The sequence below is a fragment of the Camellia sinensis genome, chromosome 14 (genome assembly GCF_055761805.1).
Source record: "Camellia sinensis isolate YWXY chromosome 14, ASM5576180v1, whole genome shotgun sequence".
NCBI classification, from domain to species: domain Eukaryota; kingdom Viridiplantae; phylum Streptophyta; class Magnoliopsida; order Ericales; family Theaceae; genus Camellia; species Camellia sinensis.
The window spans coordinates 104,290,369-104,303,104 of NC_138974.1; the positions used below are offsets into that span (position 1 = coordinate 104,290,369).

Consider the following 12,736-nt stretch of genomic DNA (forward strand, 5'->3'; position numbering starts at 1 on the left):
CCCGGACAGCCTGTCCGATTTTTAGCCCATTCAATCGCCTTCGCCTCCTTTTCGACAATTTCTCCCTTTTAAACCATTTCCAGATTATCCAGTTCCATTCAATTTCATTTTTTTCCCCGTCTACTGCTTAAAACAATAAAGTCGCGGTTAATCTTCGGGTGCGATCATACCAGCACTAATGCACCGGATCCCATCAGAACTCCGCAGTTAAGCGTGCTTGGGCGAGAGTAGTACTAGGATGGGTGACCCCCTGGGAAGTCCTCGTGTTGCACCCCTTTTGTCCCTTTTTCCACCACCCCCCCCCCTTTTTTTTTTCCCCGGACAGCCTGTCCGATTTTTAGCCCATTCAATCGCCTTCGCCTCCTTTTCGACAATTTCTCCCTTTTAAACCATTTCCAGATTATCCTGTTCCATTCAATTTCATTTTTTTCCCCGTCTACTGCTTAAAACAATAAAGTCGCGGTTAATCTTCGGGTGCGATCATACCAGCACTAATGCACCGGATCCCATCAGAACTCCGCAGTTAAGCGTGCTTGGGCGAGAGTAGTACTAGGATGGGTGACCCCCTGGGAAGTCCTCGTGTTGCACCCCTTTTGTCCCTTTTTCCACCACCACCCCCCTTTTTTTTTTCCCCGGACAGCCTGTCCGATTTTTAGCCCATTCAATCGCCTTCGCCTCATTTTCGACAATTTCTCCCTTTTAAACCATTTCCAGATTATCCTGTTCCATTCAATTTCATTTTTTTCCCCGTCTACTGCTTAAAACAATAAAGTCGCGGTTAATCTTCGGGTGCGATCATACCAGCACTAATGCACCGGATCCCATCAGAACTCCGCAGTTAAGCGTGCTTGGGCGAGAGTAGTACTAGGATGGGTGACCCCCTGGGAAGTCCTCGTGTTGCACCCCTTTTGTCCCTTTTTCCACCACCCCGCCCCCCCCTTTTTTTTTTCCCCGGACAGCCTGTCCGATTTTTAGCCCATTCAATCGCCTTCGCCTCCTTTTCGACAATTTCTCCCTTTTAAACCATTTCCAGATTATCCTGTTCCATTCAATTTCATTTTTTTCCCCGTCTACTGCTTAAAACAATAAAGTCGCGGTTAATCTTCGGGTGCGATCATACCAGCACTAATGCACCGGATCCCATCAGAACTCCGCAGTTAAGCGTGCTTGGGCGAGAGTAGTACTAGGATGGGTGACCCCCTGGGAAGTCCTCGTGTTGCACCCCTTTTGTCCCTTTTTCCACCACCCCCCCCCTTTTTTTTTTCCCCGGACAGCCTGTCCGATTTTTATCCCATTCAATCACCTTCGCCTCCTTTTCGACAATTTCTCCCTTTTAAACCATTTCCAGATTATCCTGTTCCATTCAATTTCATTTTTTTCCCCGTCTACTGCTTAAAACAATAAAGTCGCGGTTAATCTTCGGGTGCGATCATACCAGCACTAATGCACCGGATCCCATCAGAACTCCGCAGTTAAGCGTGCTTGGGCGAGAGTAGTACTAGGATGGGTGACCCCCTGGGAAGTCCTCGTGTTGCACCCCTTTTGTCCCTTTTTCCACCACCCCCCCCTTTTTTTTTTCCCCTGACAGCCTGTCCGATTTTTAGCCCATTCAATCGCCTTCGCCTCCTTTTCGACAATTTCTCTCTTTTAAACCATTTCCAGATTATCCTGTTCCATTCAATTTCATTTTTTTCCCCGTCTACTGCTTAAAACAATAAAGTCGCGGTTAATCTTCGGGTGCGATCATACCAGCACTAATGCACCGGATCCCATCAGAACTCCGCAGTTAAGCGTGCTTGGGCGAGAGTAGTACTAGGATGGGTGACCCCCTGGGAAGTCCTCGTGTTGCACCCCTTTTGTCCCTTTTTCCACCACCCCCCCCCCTTTTTTTTCCCCGGACAGCCTGTCCGATTTTTAGCCCATTCAATCGCCTTCGCCTCCTTTTCGACAATTTCTCCCTTTTAAACCATTTCCAGATTATCCAGTTCCATTCAATTTCATTTTTTTCCCCGTCTACTGCTTAAAACAATAAAGTCGCGGTTAATCTTCGGGTGCGATCATACCAGCACTAATGCACCGGATCCCATCAGAACTCCGCAGTTAAGCGTGCTTGGGCGAGAGTAGTACTAGGATGGGTGACCCCCTGGGAAGTCCTCGTGTTGCACCCCTTTTGTCCCTTTTTCCACCACCCCCCCCCTTTTTTTTTCCCCGGACAGCCTGTCCGATTTTTAGCCCATTCAATCGCCTTCGCCTCCTTTTCGACAATTTCTCCCTTTTAAACCATTTCCAGATTATCCTGTTCCATTCAATTTCATTTTTTTCCCCGTCTACTGCTTAAAACAATAAAGTCGCGGTTAATCTTCGGGTGCGATCATACCAGCACTAATGCACCGGATCCCATCAGAACTCCGCAGTTAAGCGTGCTTGGGCGAGAGTAGTACTAGGATGGGTGACCCCCTGGGAAGTCCTCGTGTTGCACCCCTTTTGTCCCTTTTTCCCCCACCCCCCCCCCCTTTTTTTTTCCCCGGACAGCCTGTCCGATTTTTAGCCCATTCAATCGCCTTCGCCTCCTTTTCGACAATTTCTCCCTTTTAAACCATTTCCAGATTATCCAGTTCCATTCAATTTCATTTTTTTCCCCGTCTACTGCTTAAAACAATAAAGTCGCGGTTAATCTTCGGGTGCGATCATACCAGCACTAATGCACCGGATCCCATCAGAACTCCGCAGTTAAGCGTGCTGGGGCGAGAGTAGTACTAGGATGGGTGACCCCCTGGGAAGTCCTCGTGTTGCACCCCTTTTGTCCCTTTTTCCACCACCCCCCCCCCCCTTTTTTTTTCCCCGGACAGCCTGTCCGATTTTTAGCCCATTCAATCGCCTTCGCCTCCTTTTCGACAATTTCTCCCTTTTAAACCATTTCCAGATTATCCTGTTCCATTCAATTTCATTTTTTTCCCCGTCTACTGCTTAAAACAATAAAGTCGCGGTTAATCTTCGGGTGCGATCATACCAGCACTAATGCACCGGATCCCATCAGAACTCCGCAGTTAAGCGTGCTTGGGCGAGAGTAGTACTAGGATGGGTGACCCCCTGGGAAGTCCTCGTGTTGCACCCCTTTTGTCCCTTTTTCCACCACCCCCCCCCCCCTTTTTTTTCCCCGGACAGCCTGTCCGATTTTTAGCCCATTCAATCGCCTTCGCCTCCTTTTCGACAATTTCTCCCTTTTAAACCATTTCCAGATTATCCTGTTCCATTCAATTTCATTTTTTTCCCCGTCTACTGCTTAAAACAATAAAGTCGCGGTTAATCTTCGGGTGCGATCATACCAGCACTAATGCACCGTATCCCATCAGAACTCCGCAGTTAAGCGTGCTTGGGCGAGAGTAGTACTAGGATGGGTGACCCCCTGGGAAGTCCTCGTGTTGCACCCCTTTTGTCCCTTTTTCCACCACCCCCCCCCTTTTTTTTTTTCCCCGGACAGCCTGTCCGATTTTTAGCCCATTCAATCGCCTTCGCCTCCTTTTCGACAATTTCTCCCTTTTAAACCATTTCCAGATTATCCTGTTCCATTCAATTTCATTTTTTTCCCCGTCTACTGCTTAAAACAATAAAGTCGCGGTTAATCTTCGGGTGCGATCATACCAGCACTAATGCACCGGATCCCATCAGAACTCCGCAGTTAAGCGTGCTTGGGCGAGAGTAGTACTAGGATGGGTGACCCCCTGGGAAGTCCTCGTGTTGCACCCCTTTTGTCCCTTTTTCCACCACCCCCCCCCCCCTTTTTTTTTCCCCGGACAGCCTGTCCGATTTTTAGCCCATTCAATCGCCTTCGCCTCCTTTTCGACAATTTCTCCCTTTTAAACCATTTCCAGATTATCCTGTTCCGTTCAATTTCATTTTTTTCCCCGTCTACTGCTTAAAACAATAAAGTCGCGGTTAATCTTCGGGTGCGATCATACCAGCACTAATGCACCGGATCCCATCAGAACTCCGCAGTTAAGCGTGCTTGGGCGAGAGTAGTACTAGGATGGGTGACCCCCTGGGAATTCCTCGTGTTCCACCCCTTTTGTCCCTTTTTCCACCACCCCCCCCTTTTTTTTTTTTCCCCGGACAGCCTGTCCGATTTTTAGCCCATTCAATCGCCTTCGCCTCCTTTTCGACAATTTCTCCCTTTTAAACCATTTCCAGATTATCCAGTTCCATTCAATTTCATTTTTTTCCCCGTCTACTGCTTAAAACAATAAAGTCGCGGTTAATCTTCGGGTGCGATCATACCAGCACTAATGCACCGGATCCCATCAGAACTCCGCAGTTAAGCGTGCTTGGGCGAGAGTAGTACTAGGATGGGTGACCCCCTGGGAAGTCCTCGTGTTGCACCCCTTTTGTCCCTTTTTCCACCACCCCCCCCCTTTTTTTTTCCCCGGACAGCCTGTCCGATTTTTAGCCCATTCAATCGCCTTCGCCTCCTTTTCGACAATTTCTCCCTTTTAAACCATTTCCAGATTATCCTGTTCCATTCAATTTCATTTTTTTCCCCGTCTACTGCTTAAAACAATAAAGTCGCGGTTAATCTTCGGGTGCGATCATACCAGCACTAATGCACCGGATCCCATCAGAACTCCGCAGTTAAGCGTGCTTGGGCGAGAGTAGTACTAGGATGGGTGACCCCCTGGGAAGTCGTCGTGTTGCACCCCTTTTGTCCCTTTTTCCACCACCCCCCCCCTTTTTTTTTTTCCCCGGACAGCCTGTCCGATTTTTAGCCCATTCAATCGCCTTCGCCTCCTTTTCGACAATTTCTCCCTTTTAAACCATTTCCAGATTATCCTGTTCCATTCAATTTCATTTTTTTCCCCGTCTACTGCTTAAAACAAAAAAGTCGCGGTTAATCTTCGGGTGCGATCATACCAGCACTAATGCACCGGATCCCATCAGAACTCCGCAGTTAAGCGTGCTTGGGCGAGAGTAGTACTAGGATGGGTGACCCCCTGGGAAGTCCTCGTGTTGCACCCCTTTTGTCCCTTTTTCCACCACCCCCCCCCCCTTTTTTTTTTCCCCGGACAGCCTGTCCGATTTTTAGCCCATTCAATCGCCTTCGCCTCCTTTTCGACAATTTCTCCCTTTTAAACCATTTCCAGATTATCCTGTTCCATTCAATTTCATTTTTTTCCCCGTCTACTGCTTAAAACAATAAAGTCGCGGTTAATCTTCGGGTGCGATCATACCAGCACTAATGCACCGTATCCCATCAGAACTCCGCAGTTAAGCGTGCTTGGGCGAGAGTAGTACTAGGATGGGTGACCCCCTGGGAAGTCCTCGTGTTGCACCCCTTTTGTCCCTTTTTCCACCACCCCCCCCCCCTTTTTTTTTTCCCCGGACAGCCTGTCCGATTTTTAGCCCATTCAATCGCCTTCGCCTCCTTTTCGACAATTTCTCCCTTTTAAACCATTTCCAGATTATCCTGTTCCATTCAATTTCATTTTTTTCCCCGTCTACTGCTTAAAACAATAAAGTCGCGGTTAATCTTCGGGTGCGATCATACCAGCACTAATGCACCGGATCCCATCAGAACTCCGCAGTTAAGCGTGCTTGGGCGAGAGTAGTACTAGGATGGGTGACCCCCTGGGAAGTCCTCGTGTTGCACCCCTTTTGTCCCTTTTTCCACCACCCCCCCCTTTTTTTTTTCCCCGGACAGCCTGTCCGATTTTTAGCCCATTCAATCGCCTTCGCCTCCTTTTCGACAATTTCTCCCTTTTAAACCATTTCCAGATTATCCTGTTCCGTTCAATTTCATTTTTTTCCCCGTCTACTGCTTAAAACAATAAAGTCGCGGTTAATCTTCGGGTGCGATCATACCAGCACTAATGCACCGGATCCCATCAGAACTCCGCAGTTAAGCGTGCTTGGGCGAGAGTAGTACTAGGATGGGTGACCCCCTGGGAATTCCTCGTGTTGCACCCCTTTTGTCCCTTTTTCCACCACCCCCCCCCTTTTTTTTTTCCCCGGACAGCCTGTCCGATTTTTAGCCCATTCAATCGCCTTCGCCTCCTTTTCGACAATTTCTCCCTTTTAAACCATTTCCAGATTATCCTGTTCCATTCAATTTCATTTTTTTCCCCGTCTACTGCTTAAAACAATAAAGTCGCGGTTAATCTTCGGGTGCGATCATACCAGCACTAATGCACCGGATCCCATCAGAACTCCGCAGTTAAGCGTGCTTGGGCGAGAGTAGTACTAGGATGGGTGACCCCCTGGGAAGTCCTCGTGTTGCACCCCTTTTGTCCCTTTTTCCACCACCCCCCCCCCCTTTTTTTTTTTCCCCGGACAGCCTGTCCGATTTTTAGCCCATTCAATCGCCTTCGCCTCCTTTTCGACAATTTCTCCCTTTTAAACCATTTCCAGATTATCCTGTTCCATTCAATTTCATTTTTTTCCCCGTCTACTGCTTAAAACAATAAAGTCGCGGTTAATCTTCGGGTGCGATCATACCAGCACTAATGCACCGGATCCCATCAGAACTCCGCAGTTAAGCGTGCTTGGGCGAGAGTAGTACTAGGATGGGTGACCCCCTGGGAAGTCCTCGTGTTGCACCCCTTTTGTCCCTTTTTCCACCACCCCCCCCCCTTTTTTTTTTCCCCGGACAGCCTGTCCGATTTTTAGCCCATTCAATCGCCTTCGCCTCCTTTTCGACAATTTCTCCCTTTTAAACCATTTCCAGATTATCCTGTTCCATTCAATTTCATTTTTTTCCCCGTCTACTGCTTAAAACAATAAAGTCGCGGTTAATCTTCGGGTGCGATCATACCAGCACTAATGCACCGGATCCCATCAGAACTCCGCAGTTAAGCGTGCTTGGGCGAGAGTAGTACTAGGATGGGTGACCCCCTGGGAAGTCCTCGTGTTGCACCCCTTTTGTCCCTTTTTCCACCACCCCCCCCCCCCTTTTTTTTTTCCCCGGACAGCCTGTCCGATTTTTAGCCCATTCAATCGCCTTCGCCTCCTTTTCGACAATTTCTCCCTTTTAAACCATTTCCAGATTATCCTGTTCCGTTCAATTTCATTTTTTCCCCGTCTACTGCTTAAAACAATAAAGTCGCGGTTAATCTTCGGGTGCGATCATACCAGCACTAATGCACCGGATCCCATCAGAACTCCGCAGTTAAGCGTGCTTGGGCGAGAGTAGTACTAGGATGGGTGACCCCCTGGGAATTCCTCGTGTTGCACCCCTTTTGTCCCTTTTTCCACCACCCCCCCCTTTTTTTTTTTCCCCGGACAGCCTGTCCGATTTTTAGCCCATTCAATCGCCTTCGCCTCCTTTTCGACAATTTCTCCCTTTTAAACCATTTCCAGATTATCCTGTTCCATTCAATTCATTTTTTTCCCCGTCTACTGCTTAAAACAATAAAGTCGCGGTTAATCTTCGGGTGCGATCATACCAGCACTAATGCACCGGATCCCATCAGAACTCCGCAGTTAAGCGTGCTTGGGCGAGAGTAGTACTAGGATGGGTGACCCCCTGGGAAGTCCTCGTGTTGCACCCCTTTTGTCCCTTTTTCCACCACCCCCCCCCCCCCTTATTTTTTTCCCCGGACAGCCTGTCCGATTTTTAGCCCATTCAATCGCCGTCGCCTCCTTTTCGACAATTTCTCCCTTTTAAACCATTTCCAGATTATCCTGTTCCATTCAATTTCATTTTTTTCCCCGTCTGCTGCTTAAAACAATAAAGTCGCGGTTAATCTTCGGGTGCGATCATACCAGCACTAATGCACCGGATCCCATCAGAACTCCGCAGTTAAGCGTGCTTGGGCGAGAGTAGTACTAGGATGGGTGACCCCCTGGGAAGTCCTCGTGTTGCACCCCTTTTGTCCCTTTTTCCACCACCCCCCCCCCTTTTTTTTCCCCGGACAGCCTGTCCGATTTTTAGCCCATTCAATCGCCTTCGCCTCCTTTTCGACAATTTCTCCCTTTTAAACCATTTCCAGATTATCCTGTTCCATTCAATTTCATTTTTTTCCCCGTCTACTGCTTAAAACAATAAAGTCGCGGTTAATCTTCGGGTGCGATCATACCAGCACTAATGCACCGGATCCCATCAGAACTCCGCAGTTAAGCGTGCTTGGGCGAGAGTAGTACTAGGATGGGTGACCCCCTGGGAAGTCCTCGTGTTGCACCCCTTTTGTCCCTTTTTCCACCACCCCCCCCCCTTTTTTTTTTCCCCGGACAGCCTGTCCGATTTTTAGCCCATTCAATCGCCTTTGCCTCCTTTTCGACAATTTCTCCCTTTTAAACCATTTCCAGATTATCCTGTTCCATTCAATTTCATTTTTTTCCCCGTCTACTGCTTAAAACAATAAAGTCGCGGTTAATCTTCGGGTGCGATCATACCAGCACTAATGCATCGGATCCCATCAGAACTCCGCAGTTAAGCGTGCTTGGGCGAGAGTAGTACTAGGATGGGTGACCCCCTGGGAAGTCCTCGCGTTGCACCCCTTTTTCCACCACCCCCCCCCCCCTTTTTTTTTTCCCCGGACAGCCTGTCCGATTTTTAGCCCATTCAATCGCCTTCGCCTCCTTTTCGACAATTTCTCCCTTTTAAACCATTTCCAGATTATCCTGTTCCATTCAATTTCATTTTTTTCCCCGTCTACTGCTTAAAACAATAAAGTCGCGGTTAATCTTCGGGTGCGATCATACCAGCACTAATGCACCGGATCCCATCAGAACTCCGCAGTTAAGCGTGCTTGGGCGAGAGTAGTACTAGGATGGGTGACCCCCTGGGAAGTCCTCGTGTTGCACCCCTTTTGTCCCTTTTTCCACCACCCCCCCCCCCCCTTTTTTTTTTTCACGGACAGCCTGTCCGATTTTTAGCCCATTCAATCGCCTTCGCCTCCTTTTCGACAATTTCTCCCTTTTAAACCATTTCCAGATTATCCTGTTCCATTCAATTTCATTTTTTTCCCCGTCTACTGCTTAAAACAATAAAGTCGCGGTTAATCTTCGGGTGCGATCATACCAGCACTAATGCACCGGATCCCATCAGAACTCCGCAGTTAAGCGTGCTTGGGCGAGAGTAGTACTAGGATGGGTGGCCCCCTGGGAAGTCCTCGTGTTGCACCCCTTTTGTCCCTTTTTCCACCACCCCCCCCCCCCTTTTTTTTTTCCCCGGACAGCCTGTCCGATTTTTAGCCCATTCAATCACCTTCGCCTCCTTTTCGACAATTTCTCCCTTTTAAACCATTTCCAGATTATCCTGTTCCATTCAATTTCATTTTTTTACCCGTCTACTGCTTAAAACAATAAAGTCGCGGTTAATCTTCGGGTGCGATCATACCAGCACTAATGCACCGGATCCCATCAGAACTACGCAGTTAAGCGTGCTTGGGCGAGAGTAGTACTAGGATGGGTGAACCCCTGGGAAGTCCTCGTGTTGCACCCCTTTTGTCCCTTTTTCCACCACCCCCCCCCTTTTTTTTTCCCCGGACAGCCTGTCCGATTTTTAGCCCATTCAATTGCCTTCGCCTCCTTTTCGACAATTTCTCCCTTTTAAACCATTTCCAGATTATCCTGTTCCATTCAATTTCATTTTTTTCCCCGTCTACTGCTTAAAACAATAAAGTCGCGGTTAATCTTCGGGTGCGATCATACCAGCACTAATGCACCGGATCCCATCAGAACTCCGCAGTTAAGCGTGCTTGGGCGAGAGTAGTACTAGGATGGGTGACCCCCTGGGAAGTCCTCGTGTTGCACCCCTTTTGTCCCTTTTTCCCCCACCCCCCCCCCTTTTTTTTTTCCCCGGACAGCCTGTCCGATTTTTAGCCCATTCAATCGCCTTCGCCTCCTTTTCGACAATTTCTCCCTTTTAAACCATTTCCAGATTATCCTGTTCCATTCAATTTCATTTTTTTCCCCGTCTACTGCTTAAAACAATAAAGTCGCGGTTAATCTTCGGGTGCGATCATACCAGCACTAATGCACCGGATCCCATCAGAACTCCGCAGTTAAGCGTGCTTGGGCGAGAGTAGTACTAGGATGGGTGACCCCCTGGGAAGTCCTCGTGTTGCACCCCTTTTGTCCCTTTTTCCACCACCCCCCCCCCCTTTTTTTTTTCCCCGGACAGCCTGTCCGCTTTTTAGCCCATTCAATCGCCTTCGCCTCCTTTTCGACAATTTCTCCCTTTTAAACCATTTCCAGATTATCCTGTTCCATTGAATTTCATTTTTTTCCCCGTCTACTTCTTAAAACAATAAAGTCGCGGTTAATCTTCGGGTGCGATCATACCAGCACTAATGCACCGGATCCTATCAGAACTCCGCAGTTAAGCGTGCTTGGGCGAGAGTAGTACTAGGATGGGTGACCCCCTGGGAAGTCCTCGTGTTGCACCCCTTTTGTCCCTTTTTCCACCACCCCCCCCCCTTTTTTTTTCCCCGGACAGCCTGTCCGATTTTTAGCCCATTCAATCGCCTTCGCCTCCTTTTCGACAATTTCTCCCTTTTAAACCATTTCCAGATTATCCTGTTCCATTCAATTTCATTTTTTTCCCCGTCTACTGCTTAAAACAATAAAGTCGCGGTTAATCTTCGGGTGCGATCATACCAGCACTAATGCACCGGATCCCATCAGAACTCCGCAGTTAAGCGTGCTTGGGCGAGAGTAGTACTAGGATGGGTGACCCCCTGGGAAGTCCTCGTGTTGCACCCCTTTTGTCCCTTTTTCCACCACCCCCCCCCTTTTTTTTTCCCCGGACAGCCTGTCCGATTTTTAGCCCATTCAATCGCCTTCGCCTCCTTTTCGACAATTTCTCCCTTTTAAACCATTTCCAGATTATCCTGTTCCATTCAATTTCATTTTTTTCCCCGTCTACTGCTTAAAACAATAAAGTCGCGGTTAATCTTCGGGTGCGATCATACCAGCACTAATGCACCGGATCCCATCAGAACTCCGCAGTTAAACGTGCTTGGGCGAGAGTAGTACTAGGATGGGTGACCCCCTGGGAAGTCCTCGTGTTGCACCCCTTTTGTCCCTTTTTCCACCACCCCCCCCCTTTTTTTTTTCCCCGGACAGCCTGTCCGATTTTTAGCCCATTCAATCGCCTTCGCCTCCTTTTCGACAATTTCTCCCTTTTAAACCATTTCCAGATTATCCTGTTCCATTCAATTTCATTTTTTTCCCCGTCTACTGCTTAAAACAATAAAGTCGCGGTTAATCTTCGGGTGCGATCATACCAGCACTAATGCACCGGATCCCATCAGAACTCCGCAGTTAAGCGTGCTTGGGCGAGAGTAGTACTAGGATGGGTGACCCCCTGGGAAGTCCTCGTGTTGCACCCCTTTTGTCCCTTTTTCCACCACCCCCCCCCCCCCTTTTTTTTTCCCCGGACAGCCTGTCCGATTTTTAGCCCATTCAATCGCCTTCGCCTCCTTTTCGACAATTTCTCCCTTTTAAACCATTTCCAGATTATCCTGTTCCATTCAATTTCATTTTTTTCCCCGTCTACTGCTTAAAACAATAAAGTCGCGGTTAATCTTCGGGTGCGATCATACCAGCACTAATGCACCGGATCCCATCAGAACTCCGCAGTTAAGCGTGCTTGGGCGAGAGTAGTACTAGGATGGGTGACCCCCTGGGAAGTCCTCGTGTTGCACCCCTTTTGTCCCTTTCTCCACCACCCCCCCCCCCCTTTTTTTTTTCCCCGGACAGCCTGTCCGATTTTTAGCCCATTCAATCGCCTTCGCCTCCTTTTCGACAATTTCTCCCTTTTAAACCATTTCCAGATTATCCTGTTCCATTCAATTTCATTTTTTTCCCCGTCTACTGCTTAAAACAATAAAGTCGCGGTTAATCTTCGGGTGCGATCATACCAGCACTAATGCACCGGATCCCATCAGAACTCCGCAGTTAAGCGTGCTTGGGCGAGAGTAGTACTAGGATGGGTGACCCCCTGGGAAGTCCTCGTGTTGCACCCCTTTTGTCCCTTTTTCCACCACCCCCCCCCCCCTTTTTTTTTTCCCCGGACAGCCTGTCCGATTTTTAGCGCATTCAATCGCCTTCGCCTCCTTTTCGACAATTTCTCCCTTTTAAACCATTTCCAGATTATCCTGTTCCATTCAATTTCATTTTTTTCCCCGTCTACTGCTTAAAACAATAAAGTCGCGATTAATCTTCGGGTGCGATCATACCAGCACTAATGCACCGGATCCCATCAGAACTCCGCAGTTAAGCGTGCTTGGGCGAGAGTAGTACTAGGATGGGTGACCCCCTGGGAAGTCGTCGTGTTGCACCCCTTTTGTCTCTTTTTCCACCACCCCCCCTCCCTTTTTTTTTTCCCCGGACAGCCTGTCCGATTTTTAGCCCATTCAATCGCCTTCGCCACCTTTTCGACAATTTCTCCCTTTTAAACCATTTCCAGATTATCCTGTTCCATTCAATTTCATTTTTTTCCCCGTCTACTGCTTAAAACAATAAAGTCGCGGTTAATCTTCGGGTGCGATCATACCAGCACTAATGCACCGGATCCCATCAGAACTCCGCAGTTAAGCGTGCTTGGGCGAGAGTAGTACTAGGATGGGTGACCCCCTGGGAAGTCCTCGTGTTGCACCCCTTTTGTCCCTTTTTCCACCACCCCCCCCCCTTTTTTTTTTCCCCGGACAGCCTGTCCGATTTTTAGCCCATTCAATCGCCTTCGCCTCCTTTTCTACAATTTCTCCCTTTTAAACCATTTCCAGATTATCCTGTTCCGTTC

At 48.4% G+C, this 12,736-nt stretch overlaps 40 non-coding genes across 40 annotated transcripts; all 40 read left to right on the forward strand.

Moving 5' to 3' along the window:
* Window positions 1–156: 156 nt before the first annotated feature.
* Window positions 157–275, forward strand: LOC145808746 (5S ribosomal RNA). Its single transcript, XR_014352215.1, has one exon. It is a non-coding gene; the product is annotated as a 5S ribosomal RNA (ribosomal RNA).
* Window positions 276–472: 197 nt separating this feature from the next.
* Window positions 473–591, forward strand: LOC145808747 (5S ribosomal RNA). Its single transcript, XR_014352216.1, has one exon. It is a non-coding gene; the product is annotated as a 5S ribosomal RNA (ribosomal RNA).
* Window positions 592–787: 196 nt separating this feature from the next.
* Window positions 788–906, forward strand: LOC145808748 (5S ribosomal RNA). Its single transcript, XR_014352217.1, has one exon. It is a non-coding gene; the product is annotated as a 5S ribosomal RNA (ribosomal RNA).
* A 200-nt stretch (window positions 907–1,106) lies between these two features.
* Window positions 1,107–1,225, forward strand: LOC145808749 (5S ribosomal RNA). The gene has a single exon (XR_014352218.1). It is a non-coding gene; the product is annotated as a 5S ribosomal RNA (ribosomal RNA).
* A 196-nt stretch (window positions 1,226–1,421) lies between these two features.
* Window positions 1,422–1,540, forward strand: LOC145808750 (5S ribosomal RNA). Its single transcript, XR_014352219.1, has one exon. It is a non-coding gene; the product is annotated as a 5S ribosomal RNA (ribosomal RNA).
* Window positions 1,541–1,735: 195 nt separating this feature from the next.
* On the forward strand, window positions 1,736–1,854 carry LOC145808751 (5S ribosomal RNA). Its single transcript, XR_014352220.1, has one exon. It is a non-coding gene; the product is annotated as a 5S ribosomal RNA (ribosomal RNA).
* A 195-nt stretch (window positions 1,855–2,049) lies between these two features.
* Window positions 2,050–2,168, forward strand: LOC145808752 (5S ribosomal RNA). The gene has a single exon (XR_014352221.1). It is a non-coding gene; the product is annotated as a 5S ribosomal RNA (ribosomal RNA).
* Window positions 2,169–2,363: 195 nt separating this feature from the next.
* Window positions 2,364–2,482, forward strand: LOC145808753 (5S ribosomal RNA). The gene has a single exon (XR_014352222.1). It is a non-coding gene; the product is annotated as a 5S ribosomal RNA (ribosomal RNA).
* Window positions 2,483–2,679: 197 nt separating this feature from the next.
* On the forward strand, window positions 2,680–2,798 carry LOC145809215 (5S ribosomal RNA). The gene has a single exon (XR_014352719.1). It is a non-coding gene; the product is annotated as a 5S ribosomal RNA (ribosomal RNA).
* Window positions 2,799–2,996: 198 nt separating this feature from the next.
* On the forward strand, window positions 2,997–3,115 carry LOC145808754 (5S ribosomal RNA). Its single transcript, XR_014352223.1, has one exon. It is a non-coding gene; the product is annotated as a 5S ribosomal RNA (ribosomal RNA).
* Window positions 3,116–3,312: 197 nt separating this feature from the next.
* Window positions 3,313–3,431, forward strand: LOC145810396 (5S ribosomal RNA). Its single transcript, XR_014353966.1, has one exon. It is a non-coding gene; the product is annotated as a 5S ribosomal RNA (ribosomal RNA).
* A 197-nt stretch (window positions 3,432–3,628) lies between these two features.
* Window positions 3,629–3,747, forward strand: LOC145808756 (5S ribosomal RNA). Its single transcript, XR_014352225.1, has one exon. It is a non-coding gene; the product is annotated as a 5S ribosomal RNA (ribosomal RNA).
* Window positions 3,748–3,945: 198 nt separating this feature from the next.
* On the forward strand, window positions 3,946–4,064 carry LOC145810338 (5S ribosomal RNA). Its single transcript, XR_014353912.1, has one exon. It is a non-coding gene; the product is annotated as a 5S ribosomal RNA (ribosomal RNA).
* Window positions 4,065–4,261: 197 nt separating this feature from the next.
* Window positions 4,262–4,380, forward strand: LOC145808757 (5S ribosomal RNA). Its single transcript, XR_014352226.1, has one exon. It is a non-coding gene; the product is annotated as a 5S ribosomal RNA (ribosomal RNA).
* Window positions 4,381–4,575: 195 nt separating this feature from the next.
* LOC145809962 (5S ribosomal RNA) lies at window positions 4,576–4,694 on the forward strand. The gene has a single exon (XR_014353529.1). It is a non-coding gene; the product is annotated as a 5S ribosomal RNA (ribosomal RNA).
* Window positions 4,695–4,891: 197 nt separating this feature from the next.
* Window positions 4,892–5,010, forward strand: LOC145808758 (5S ribosomal RNA). Its single transcript, XR_014352227.1, has one exon. It is a non-coding gene; the product is annotated as a 5S ribosomal RNA (ribosomal RNA).
* Window positions 5,011–5,208: 198 nt separating this feature from the next.
* On the forward strand, window positions 5,209–5,327 carry LOC145810399 (5S ribosomal RNA). The gene has a single exon (XR_014353968.1). It is a non-coding gene; the product is annotated as a 5S ribosomal RNA (ribosomal RNA).
* Window positions 5,328–5,525: 198 nt separating this feature from the next.
* On the forward strand, window positions 5,526–5,644 carry LOC145808759 (5S ribosomal RNA). The gene has a single exon (XR_014352228.1). It is a non-coding gene; the product is annotated as a 5S ribosomal RNA (ribosomal RNA).
* A 195-nt stretch (window positions 5,645–5,839) lies between these two features.
* LOC145808949 (5S ribosomal RNA) lies at window positions 5,840–5,958 on the forward strand. The gene has a single exon (XR_014352438.1). It is a non-coding gene; the product is annotated as a 5S ribosomal RNA (ribosomal RNA).
* Window positions 5,959–6,154: 196 nt separating this feature from the next.
* On the forward strand, window positions 6,155–6,273 carry LOC145808760 (5S ribosomal RNA). The gene has a single exon (XR_014352229.1). It is a non-coding gene; the product is annotated as a 5S ribosomal RNA (ribosomal RNA).
* A 199-nt stretch (window positions 6,274–6,472) lies between these two features.
* LOC145808761 (5S ribosomal RNA) lies at window positions 6,473–6,591 on the forward strand. Its single transcript, XR_014352230.1, has one exon. It is a non-coding gene; the product is annotated as a 5S ribosomal RNA (ribosomal RNA).
* Window positions 6,592–6,788: 197 nt separating this feature from the next.
* On the forward strand, window positions 6,789–6,907 carry LOC145808762 (5S ribosomal RNA). Its single transcript, XR_014352231.1, has one exon. It is a non-coding gene; the product is annotated as a 5S ribosomal RNA (ribosomal RNA).
* Window positions 6,908–7,105: 198 nt separating this feature from the next.
* Window positions 7,106–7,224, forward strand: LOC145808950 (5S ribosomal RNA). The gene has a single exon (XR_014352439.1). It is a non-coding gene; the product is annotated as a 5S ribosomal RNA (ribosomal RNA).
* Window positions 7,225–7,419: 195 nt separating this feature from the next.
* LOC145808763 (5S ribosomal RNA) lies at window positions 7,420–7,538 on the forward strand. The gene has a single exon (XR_014352232.1). It is a non-coding gene; the product is annotated as a 5S ribosomal RNA (ribosomal RNA).
* A 200-nt stretch (window positions 7,539–7,738) lies between these two features.
* LOC145808764 (5S ribosomal RNA) lies at window positions 7,739–7,857 on the forward strand. Its single transcript, XR_014352233.1, has one exon. It is a non-coding gene; the product is annotated as a 5S ribosomal RNA (ribosomal RNA).
* A 195-nt stretch (window positions 7,858–8,052) lies between these two features.
* LOC145808765 (5S ribosomal RNA) lies at window positions 8,053–8,171 on the forward strand. Its single transcript, XR_014352234.1, has one exon. It is a non-coding gene; the product is annotated as a 5S ribosomal RNA (ribosomal RNA).
* Window positions 8,172–8,368: 197 nt separating this feature from the next.
* On the forward strand, window positions 8,369–8,487 carry LOC145810155 (5S ribosomal RNA). The gene has a single exon (XR_014353721.1). It is a non-coding gene; the product is annotated as a 5S ribosomal RNA (ribosomal RNA).
* A 190-nt stretch (window positions 8,488–8,677) lies between these two features.
* Window positions 8,678–8,796, forward strand: LOC145808767 (5S ribosomal RNA). Its single transcript, XR_014352236.1, has one exon. It is a non-coding gene; the product is annotated as a 5S ribosomal RNA (ribosomal RNA).
* A 200-nt stretch (window positions 8,797–8,996) lies between these two features.
* On the forward strand, window positions 8,997–9,115 carry LOC145809359 (5S ribosomal RNA). Its single transcript, XR_014352891.1, has one exon. It is a non-coding gene; the product is annotated as a 5S ribosomal RNA (ribosomal RNA).
* A 199-nt stretch (window positions 9,116–9,314) lies between these two features.
* Window positions 9,315–9,433, forward strand: LOC145811333 (5S ribosomal RNA). Its single transcript, XR_014354877.1, has one exon. It is a non-coding gene; the product is annotated as a 5S ribosomal RNA (ribosomal RNA).
* A 195-nt stretch (window positions 9,434–9,628) lies between these two features.
* Window positions 9,629–9,747, forward strand: LOC145808768 (5S ribosomal RNA). The gene has a single exon (XR_014352237.1). It is a non-coding gene; the product is annotated as a 5S ribosomal RNA (ribosomal RNA).
* A 197-nt stretch (window positions 9,748–9,944) lies between these two features.
* On the forward strand, window positions 9,945–10,063 carry LOC145808769 (5S ribosomal RNA). Its single transcript, XR_014352238.1, has one exon. It is a non-coding gene; the product is annotated as a 5S ribosomal RNA (ribosomal RNA).
* A 198-nt stretch (window positions 10,064–10,261) lies between these two features.
* On the forward strand, window positions 10,262–10,380 carry LOC145809819 (5S ribosomal RNA). Its single transcript, XR_014353386.1, has one exon. It is a non-coding gene; the product is annotated as a 5S ribosomal RNA (ribosomal RNA).
* Window positions 10,381–10,576: 196 nt separating this feature from the next.
* Window positions 10,577–10,695, forward strand: LOC145808770 (5S ribosomal RNA). Its single transcript, XR_014352239.1, has one exon. It is a non-coding gene; the product is annotated as a 5S ribosomal RNA (ribosomal RNA).
* Window positions 10,696–10,890: 195 nt separating this feature from the next.
* LOC145809181 (5S ribosomal RNA) lies at window positions 10,891–11,009 on the forward strand. Its single transcript, XR_014352678.1, has one exon. It is a non-coding gene; the product is annotated as a 5S ribosomal RNA (ribosomal RNA).
* A 196-nt stretch (window positions 11,010–11,205) lies between these two features.
* Window positions 11,206–11,324, forward strand: LOC145808771 (5S ribosomal RNA). Its single transcript, XR_014352240.1, has one exon. It is a non-coding gene; the product is annotated as a 5S ribosomal RNA (ribosomal RNA).
* Window positions 11,325–11,523: 199 nt separating this feature from the next.
* On the forward strand, window positions 11,524–11,642 carry LOC145808772 (5S ribosomal RNA). Its single transcript, XR_014352241.1, has one exon. It is a non-coding gene; the product is annotated as a 5S ribosomal RNA (ribosomal RNA).
* Window positions 11,643–11,841: 199 nt separating this feature from the next.
* LOC145808773 (5S ribosomal RNA) lies at window positions 11,842–11,960 on the forward strand. Its single transcript, XR_014352242.1, has one exon. It is a non-coding gene; the product is annotated as a 5S ribosomal RNA (ribosomal RNA).
* Window positions 11,961–12,159: 199 nt separating this feature from the next.
* LOC145809963 (5S ribosomal RNA) lies at window positions 12,160–12,278 on the forward strand. The gene has a single exon (XR_014353530.1). It is a non-coding gene; the product is annotated as a 5S ribosomal RNA (ribosomal RNA).
* Window positions 12,279–12,476: 198 nt separating this feature from the next.
* LOC145808774 (5S ribosomal RNA) lies at window positions 12,477–12,595 on the forward strand. The gene has a single exon (XR_014352243.1). It is a non-coding gene; the product is annotated as a 5S ribosomal RNA (ribosomal RNA).
* Window positions 12,596–12,736: the final 141 nt, after the last annotated feature.